This window comes from Rhagoletis zephyria, unplaced genomic scaffold (assembly GCF_001687245.7).
Source record: "Rhagoletis zephyria isolate East Lansing unplaced genomic scaffold, Rhagoletis_zephyria_1.1 Rzeph_scaffold_01207, whole genome shotgun sequence".
In the NCBI taxonomy this organism is placed as follows: Eukaryota; Metazoa; Arthropoda; class Insecta; order Diptera; family Tephritidae; genus Rhagoletis; species Rhagoletis zephyria.
In genome coordinates, this window is record NW_016158291.1 from 125022 (window position 1) to 134485 (window position 9464).

The 9464-nt window shown below is 38.0% G+C and overlaps 2 long non-coding RNA genes across 2 annotated transcripts; one reads left to right on the forward strand and one right to left on the reverse strand.

The window, feature by feature from the left end:
* Nucleotides 1-410: 410 nt before the first annotated feature.
* LOC108363176 (uncharacterized) lies at nt 411-721 on the reverse strand. Its single transcript, XR_001847575.1, has 2 exons — nt 526-721; nt 411-466 (listed from the first exon to the last, which is right to left on the reverse strand). It is a non-coding gene; the product is annotated as an uncharacterized LOC108363176 (long non-coding RNA).
* A 7094-nt stretch (nt 722-7815) lies between these two features.
* On the forward strand, nt 7816-8999 carry LOC108363177 (uncharacterized). Its single transcript, XR_001847576.1, has 2 exons — nt 7816-8116; nt 8187-8999. It is a non-coding gene; the product is annotated as an uncharacterized LOC108363177 (long non-coding RNA).
* The last annotated feature ends 465 nt before the right edge of the window (nt 9000-9464 follow it).

The following is a 9464-nucleotide window of genomic DNA, read 5'->3' on the forward strand; positions in this document are numbered from 1 at the left end:
TGAAAAGATATTTTGTTGAATTTTTATGTAAATATTTTATTAATTTTAAGACAAGTGAATTTTGCTGGTGTACCTGAAATCTAGACACACATATTTTATAATAAAACTGCGTTTATAACAAACTCTCTGCTATTCTCATTCTAATAAGGGCAGCTGTGTTCGAAATGTTACTGTTTTCAAGTTCTTCTTCGTAGCTAACAAGGTTCTCCATATCTGGGCTCTCCAATGGAATTTGATGTTTGTAGAATATACAAATAAGCACAGCACACATTTACAATTTGTGTAACTTTTTCTGGTGAATAGTGTAGCCCTCTCGAGCTACGAAATCGGTTTTTCAAAACACCGAAACATCTCTCAATTACATTACGAGCTTTCGAGTGCTTTGTGTTGTAAATTCGTTGAATTTCATCGGCTGCGCTTCTGAATGGCGTCATCAAGTATGGCTGCAAGGGGTAACCAGAATCACCTACAAAAATTTTCATTGTCAGTAATAGTTTTATAGCCTTTTTAAGTTTTAAAACTTACCGAGTAGCCATGTGTTGGTTTTTCCATTGTTATAATCAGGGGTGGTATTATCACTTGCGAAGCGAATGATTTTGGCGAAGCGAACGGTTTGGAGAAGCGAATTAAAAAGAGAGAGAGAACGAACTTGCACAAGCTGGTAAAAGAGAACACTCTTAAGGCTCTGTTATGCATACTTGGCATTGCTTGAGAGTTGTCACATAAGGAATCTGTTAAATGAGCTTCGCGTGTAAGCGGTTACCCAACGCACAGCATTACATACGTAAAAGTCTGTTGGTTTTTGATTTCTACGTAAAAATGGTATAGCAGTGCATGCAATGCCAAGTATGCATAACAGAGCCTTAAGAGTGTTCTCTTTTACCAGCTTGTGCAAGTTCGTTCTCTCTCTCTTTTTAATTCGCTTCTCCAAACCGTTCGCTTCGCCAAATTCATTCGCTTCGCAAGTGACAATACCGCCCCAGATTTTAGCTCCTGTTCTGCGTGACTCACATTCAAAACAAATGAATCATGATTCGCCCCTGGATGCCTAGCGTCAACAAATGTGATTACCATGTTGTGATCGCATATCTGTAAGGAAACTCAGTTTGTGTATATGTATACTTGTAAAGATAGTAAATCATTAACCTACCGCCATTACATTAAAGGCCGGTTACTCAATGTCTGGTTAACACTAATCTGCGGTTAAACATCGTTATCGACGTCTTCGACTCCATGCATATAACAGGGAGTCGGTAACGTCGATAACTATGTTTGACCGGAGATAAGTGTTAACCAGACATTGAGTAACCGGCCCTTAATATGTATTGGAATATTTCTTTATTGATTCGGAAATTTGCAACAAATCTAGAAACGAATACATTGTAGCATACAAAAATTATTTGCTAATCTTGAACTTACTCAGTCTCAGGTAGTTCCATTACATTGGTGTGGTCTCGCAATCTCCTCCTCTGTATCCGCCTTAACGTCGATAAGAATGTTTAACCGGGGAGTTAGTGTTAACCAGAGATGGAGAAACCGGCCCTAAGGGCCGGTTGCTCAAAGCCTGATTAACACTAATCATCGGTTAATATCGTTATCGACGCGTCGATAACGATATTAACCGATGATTAGTGTTAATCAGGCTTTGAGCAACCGGCCCTGACTGTAAAAACCCTTGCGGTTGAGGTATAAATGGTGGTTGTCACTTCCTGGCGACTTAATACGAACGTTTGTTCCATCAACACAACCAATAACCCCAGGTATTCCGTATTTCTCAAAGAAATATTCTTTAACTGCATTTTCCTCATCGATGTTTCTCCTAAAATTCACCCATTTCTGGCAAAAATGGTCCTAAAAAATATTTAGGAATTCCTGATCACGTTGGCTGCAGTTGACTGCCCCATCGACGAAATATTTTCGTTACCAACAGATTTTTGGTAACTGCCGGTGGCAAGAAATCTTAAAAAAGTCGCGAGTTTTAGCTGGTGCGATAGGTGGGTGCTTCTATGTGATGGAGCCATGTGCTCTTTTAATTCATTAAGGGCCGGTTACTCAATGTCTGGTTAACACTAATCTGCGGTTAAACATCGTTATCGACGTCTTCGACTCCATGCATATAACAGGGAGTCGGTAACGTCGATAACTATGTTTGACCGGAGATAAGTGTTAACCAGACATTGAGTAACCGGCCCTTAATATGTATTGGAATATTTCTTTATTGATTCGGAAATTTGCAACAAATCTAGAAACGAATACATTGTAGCATACAAAAATTATTTGCTAATCTTGAACTTACTCAGTCTCAGGTAGTTCCATTACATTGGTGTGGTCTCGCAATCTCCTCCTCTGTATCCGCCTTTCCCTTTCTTCGGATTCCTCGGCGTCCATTAGCGCTATAGCAGCATACATTTTTAAAAATTAATTTCCCTTATATTTCTCTCCGCAACACAACCAAAACACTTTTAAGCAAAACCAAAATGTAAACAATTCAGATGTTGCCCATTTAAAATAAAAAGCATTGAAATAAGCTGAAAATATTAGAAATCTAAGAAAAACTCTTTGGAAGTACATCAAAATTTCATCCGGCAACATCATACAACGTAACCGAGACGATTGCAACGTAATCGACGTAAGAACAAGACGAAGACGAACGACAGAGTTACAAAATGGCAATCCGTGACGATATCGCCTACAGACGAATCGTTCGTGCGGCCTATCGTTCGACATACATAATAAGGGCCGGTTGTTCAATGTCTGGTTATCACTACCACTACACTATCGACGATTTCGACATCATGCATGTAAAATGTGATCGATAAAGCAGTAGTTGTGCTTAACCGGAGCTTATGCCTCCGATTTGTGCTAATCAGACATTGAACAACCGGCCCTAAGGCTGTTAATTTCATCTTCCGATTAAAATGATCGATCTTTGTAAATTTTAATTGGAGTTTATTCATTATTATCAAAATCACCCTCTACCAACTTAATTTTTACATATTTTGTCTGTTTTCCCTTAATTTGATAAAATACTTCTTCCTAGTTACGACTTAGTTGCAGCTGCAGACGAAACTAAATTTTAAGTTGGAACTTAGCCAGAAAAGACGAAACTAAGGCGACTATGAATAGCTTTAGTTGTGACTTAGAATAGTTTCGACTTAGTTGAGTACTAAATATGACTATGAATATGCGCCATTGTGTACATTTCCTTTTATATGTTCGTAGCAAAAGTGCCTACCTGGCAATCTTAATCGGCCGTTTACATACGACTTTTGCTTCGCTTTGCTTCATAATTCCGCTTTGACAGATATGCTCAACACATGATTTTATTTGAGCCTTGCCAAATAGAAGGCAAAGAAAGCAAAGCGAAGCAAAATCATGGGCAACTCTCAACTTTTGCGCGCTTTGGCAATCAGCTGTCTACATATACCTTTTCTCGCGCGCTTGCATTTGCATTTAATGACAAAAATAAGGTAAATACGAACTATTATTGCTATTATTTATGCATCTTATTACATTGTTATCTATTTTCCACGGATAAAATATGGAGGAAAAGGAGAACGCAGAAGCTGTCAAAGCGTTTATTGTAACATACCTTTATACGCTTCACGCTTTGTTGCCAAAGTTCGAACTGTCAAGCAAAGCGAGGAAAGTCGTATGTAAACGGCCCTTAAGGGTTGAATTTGCTGAAATTTATACATTTATCCACCAAAGTTGTTTGATAAAGTGATAAACTTTGGTTAAATAGATTTCCATACAAAGTTTGACAGTTCATTTATCAAAATGATAAATTTATCAATTTATTACGTTTATCAAGAATTTATCACTTTTGATGAAGACACCTTAAGTTTAAACTGGCTCAGCAAAACTGACTCTGAGTTCAATACTAAAGGCCGGTTACTCAATGTCCGGTTAACACTAATCTGCGGTTAAACATCGTTATCGACGTCTTCGACTCCATGCATACAACAGGGAGTCGATAACGTCGATAACTATGTTTCACCGGAGATTAGTGTTAACCAGACATTGAGTAACCGGCCCTTAGATTGTAAAAGGCCCGGGTAGTTTTAAGTAACTCGTAAGTTGTTAGTTTCAGGTCTATTCTGCGCTGGTAATAAAAAGTTTGTAACCGGTAATTAAAGTGTCTGTCAATTTTTAAACCCTTTTCGCATTCTGTGTACTCTTGTAACCGGTAAATTTTGTTACCATCTCATAAGCTGGTAACAAAGTATTACCCCGTGAAATATGCAATGCCAGAATTTGCACAATTTTTCATAGCTGAATTGCTGAATATTTTAACTGCATTACCAACGTTCCTAGAATCGCGGTGACAAGAACTGGTAACATTTTTTGGTAATAAAATTTTCCGGTCACAAAATCTTCGGTAACGTGCAGAATAGACCTGTTTGTAAGAGACATCAGAGATATGGATAGACCAACGTGAATTATTAGCTCTGAAAGGTGTGAATAAATCATGAATTGTTAAAGGTGAACATAATGTGCCATTGATGTTTCCAGATGCGAGAGGGACGGACGTGACACGGAAGGGTGGAATGGGGTAGGGGTTGTAAAGGGGGCTCATTGAGGATTGGGGTCGACGATAATTGGCCGTAGTCGACCATGGCAGGGTGGGTTTAGGAAGGTCAGCCAGATAACACCGCTGGCATAGCGGCAGCACTTTGGAGGTGCAGAAACGGTCAGACTTGGGCGGGAGGGGTAAGGACGGGGCGGGAGCGTCATATCTCCTGACGGCGAGAGAGGCGGGTACGATTTTTTTGTATGGTGCGGACGGCATGCGTAACGGATCACAAGAACCACCCCATAGTTCGGCGAGCTAGCTCGTGCTTAAATGCAAGCGTACGCGTGTGATTCTGGGCATGCATGATGAGGATGCGATGGCAGTCAAGAGAGGCATTCGTTCTGGAAGACACATCTTCCGACGACCCGTGCGTAACAAAATTCTAATTGACACCCTTTTCAGTAGGTTTTTTTGCACATTAGTTTCACTGTGAGAACTGATCGTGATAGATACGGATCTAAATAAGCGATTGGAACACGGCTGTTTGTTAAAAGCATACGATTTCGCACTCGCTTAAATGTGCATTTGCTAAATGCGATGACATGAAAGCTTTTCGAAAAAATATGTCCGAAAGTTCTAAATGTTGAATTTTAAATGCAGCAAAAACGCGGCATAAGGCTGATATATTGGCAACACCAAGCACATCCATGTTTTTATTACTCTTACAGGTCTATTCTGCACGTTACCGAAGATTTTGTAACCGGAAAATTTTATTACCGAAAAATGTTACCAGTTCTTGTCACCGCGATTCTAGGAACGTTGGTAATGCAATTAAAATATTCAGCAATTCAGCTATGAAGAATTGTGCAAATTCTGGCATTGCATATTTCACGGGGCAATACTTTGTTGTCAGCTTATGAGATGGTAACAAAATTTACCGGTTACAAGAATACACAGAATGCGAAAAGGGTTTAAAAATTGACAGGAACTTTATTAACCGGTTACAAACTTTTTATTACCAGCGCAGAATAGACCTGTTATAGGACATTCGCACGAGGCGATTTGACAGGCAACAAAAATTGAGTGCGAAGTTGAATGAGAAGTTGAAAGTGAAAAAGTTGCCATACCTATTCAGACGAGGCGATTTTCGATTCAACACGAAGTGTTATTTACATTATAGCAAATGAATTTAAATTGCAAAATTATATCAATTGGCGTAAGTTTGGTAAGCCAAGCGTTGGTAGAAGTGCTTTTAGCGAAGCTGAAAGATAAAATAAAAGAAAAAAAGTAAAAAAGAAAAAAAGCATGTATACAGAATGTAAACAAACACAGGGTTGCAAGGAAAAAAGTTGAACGAGCTCAAAGTTGGCTGGCGATCAACTTTGTTGAAAGCGATTAGTTGAAAGGCCGTTCGTACTAAAAGTTGCTTGAAAAATCGCCACGTGCGATAGCCCTATTAGCTACAACTAGCAGAATAAATGCGACGCCGGGTTTTCGTACATTAGATTCATTCCTTATCTTTTTGGACTAAAATCTGAAAAGTGTCAAAATGCGCTCACTAAAAGAGAATAACAGGAGAGGTAAAGGAACGCAAAGAACCAAACTTTTAGTCCAAAAAATGGCAACAACAAAGCTAACGTCAAATAAGAATGGAAATGTAGGTACAAAACACATTCACACAAGCATAAGCACAATAAACACTTACTATATCAATTATTTTTTGCCTCCTTCCAATTTCAAATCACTTTTTTTACTTTTTAGATTATTCTCACTTTTTGCATATTCTTTAATTTCCGTTAATTTAAATTCATTTGAGTTTGACACTTTTCAGGATTTTGCCAGAAAAAAATCTTCTGACTAAATCCGACCACTTCGGACTGATGAGAATCACTCTCACTGAGTGTTGCTCTCTCATTTTTGCTGTCCTTTCCGAGTTAAGGAACGCTTTTTGGACTAAATCTGACTACTTCGGACTTTTTCTGACTATTTCTGGGAGATAAGGAACGCTCCTATTGTTCTCGCATTAATATTTAGTTAAATCAATAAGTTTCGGGATTTTTTGTTACAAATTCAGTTAAGGTAAACTATGGTGAACATCTAGATAACAATATATTTCCATTTAATGCATTTATTAACGTGAATTTTGTAAAATCATATTAGGTAGCTTCAACCGTTACTAAAAAAAATCAGTGATCGTAATGCGTCTTCTGAACGGCTTGATACGTTAGCTGTCAAATTCAACAACACACAACATTTTGTCTCAAATGATCAGAAAAAAATTACGATCATCTAACACGCAACTGTTCAGTTGATCAGAAGTACAAAACAACGCGTTCAGAAGGTGCAATCGCAACAGCTACTGAGGTGTTGCGCCTTCTGAACGTGCCCATTGCTTACAACTTGCTGTCAAAATGACAGTTGGTTGCCTGTGGAGTTCCGTGGTTAGGTTGGCCTCTGAGGGCCGGTTTTTCAGTGCGCGGCCGTGGTTTAAACTATTCTTAAACGCCCGATCTGCTTGGTTTAAACTAAGATCAGCCAATAAAATGTCAGCCAGCTGATCAATTTAACCTCAGTTTACTTAATCTAAAGGGGTCTTCATTTAAAGTGATAATGGGATATTGCTTAAATTTATCAGTTTATCCGCCTTCTTTCATGAACGCACCTTGGTAAATAATTGTATAAAACTGCTTACTATTTAAGTTATATGGCTAGTTATGTTTCATTCTTAAGGCCTGTATGCAGCTCTCAAGAAAAGCAAAAACTCCATATAAAATGACGTACAAGAAATGGCTAAGAAATTTTCTTGAGTAAAATTTCCTTAACTGCCCGTCTCCACAGGATAAAGTTTATATCTTGATACATATGCTAGAATATAAATAGCCAATGGAGATCGCTCATTGCTCTTCAAGAGCAATATATATCAGAGCTTATATCTTGCCATCTATTGCCGGCAATTTGGTAGTTTGACAGCTACATTTTCATTTGCACGAAAACTTCGTGTCTGCAACATCATTATTATTTTAATATAAAAGCAAAAATTGAGGTGTTTCCTGTTCAAATATTTGTAATTATGTACTTGGATGTAAAAAAGCATATTTTCTAAATTTTTTAAGCGATTAAATCCGGCAAAAATACATTTTCAAAGCTATCTTACAAATGCTTTTATCAAGATATATTAAACAAACACAAATATTGCAACTGATATAACTTTTATCTAGCGACCAAAATGACAGCTGGGCAGCAATAAATTTTATCCTGTGGAGACGGCCAGTAAGGCAGTACGCAGTTGTTAAGAAATTTGTACGCTTTCTACTACGGTTTTCTATAATTTTTTTGATATCAATACTAAGATTGTAATAGAATGCTAAGAATAAATAGCGATTCGTTCGTTCAGTTTTGAAGTATTACCAACCCTACTTTCTGCATATTAAACGAACCCTTCGACTGCAAATGAGTCAGAATTCGGCAAGATGGAGCCTTTCGCTTGGTTTTTACGAAGTACATTCAGCACGTGTATAAAAAGTGCCAAGCTAATTTCATAAAATGTTAGTATAACGTGGAAAATAGTATTTAAAAATATGTATTGTATGCCGAAGTTAGGTTGGTTTTTGTGTGCATGTTAATACGAAGCGTTTTCAAATGGAAGGGAATACAAATTTTACCAATTCAGGTTTATGAAAATTCCCCTGTTGGTGTTTGCGCATTGCTAGGAAGAAAGAAAAGAGAAATACAAGTTTTATGGAAGAACAGTAATGCCGAAATGGTTGTCGATGTCGGGAATTGTACGGTCGATGCCTCGTCAATTGTAACATATGTGTTGGAATCTATAATCCGGTCCAGGAAAAGTTAGCTCAAGTACCGAAACCAAATTTTTGCAACAAGTGCAGTATACGTAAATTTCACAAAAAAAAAATTGTGAGCTCTATAGAGTAATTTATACGGATTTAAACAAAATTTTTCGGGAATGTTTGCTTAATTGTACAACGATTTTATGGTGGCGCCGCAAGGGAGAGGGTGTGGCCCCCAAACCCCCCTTAAACGAAAGAGGATGTACGCAGCTTTATGAAAAGTAACTCGTCTCCCCTCGACACCTCGGAATATGCAAAAAAATACCATATATCCAACCAACATTATTAGTAACTTGGTGCACAGATATAGTAAATTTTATTTTGGAATAAAGCATGATCTGTTGTCAACAAGTGTGCAAAGTTTTTTGATTCGAATTACGCGTTTTGGCGCAGAACCCCAAAATCGTTGTACAAATACGCAAACAGTACCCCTTTTTTTTTGTTTCCACAAAAGAAGTAAGGGGGAAATCTTTAGTAGCGCTCACATCGTTTTTAGGGTGGGGGCGGAGGGAGGAGCTGGCGGAGACCCCCAAACCCTCCCCACTAGAAAGGGGACAGTCCCCGCTTTCTAAAAAGGCGTATTCCCCCCTTGTGCTCCTTCCGCAGTCCCCTAGGGAACCGTTTGAAAAAGGGAATATGACCCAACTAACAGAAAACGTGGGATTATTTAATAAAAGAAATTATGCCAAATTAGATATCGGGCAATTTTGAATAAAGAATAAAAAAGTTAATTTAAAATAGAAAAAACAAGTTTTTATAAAAAAAAATTTCTTTTTAACAAATGTATTTTTGCGTAGAATTCCTTTCTGCGTAGGCGGCCTTCGGCCGCACTTAGGGATTATAACCCTCAGGTAGTAGAATTCTCCGGCATAAATGCAGAATACGTACAATTCTCAAATTAAAAAAATTCATATGGGGATCGATAGAGATCATTGAGGTGAGTGTAACGATGTATTTTTTTTTTTTTTGGGAAACAACAACTACAACAATTATTAAAGGGGTTTCAGTGCCTTTTCTTCGCAACACAGAAAGAGAATTCTACTTTGTGATGGTTATAATCCATAAGTGCGGCCGAAGGGCGCCTACGCAGAAAGGTGTTC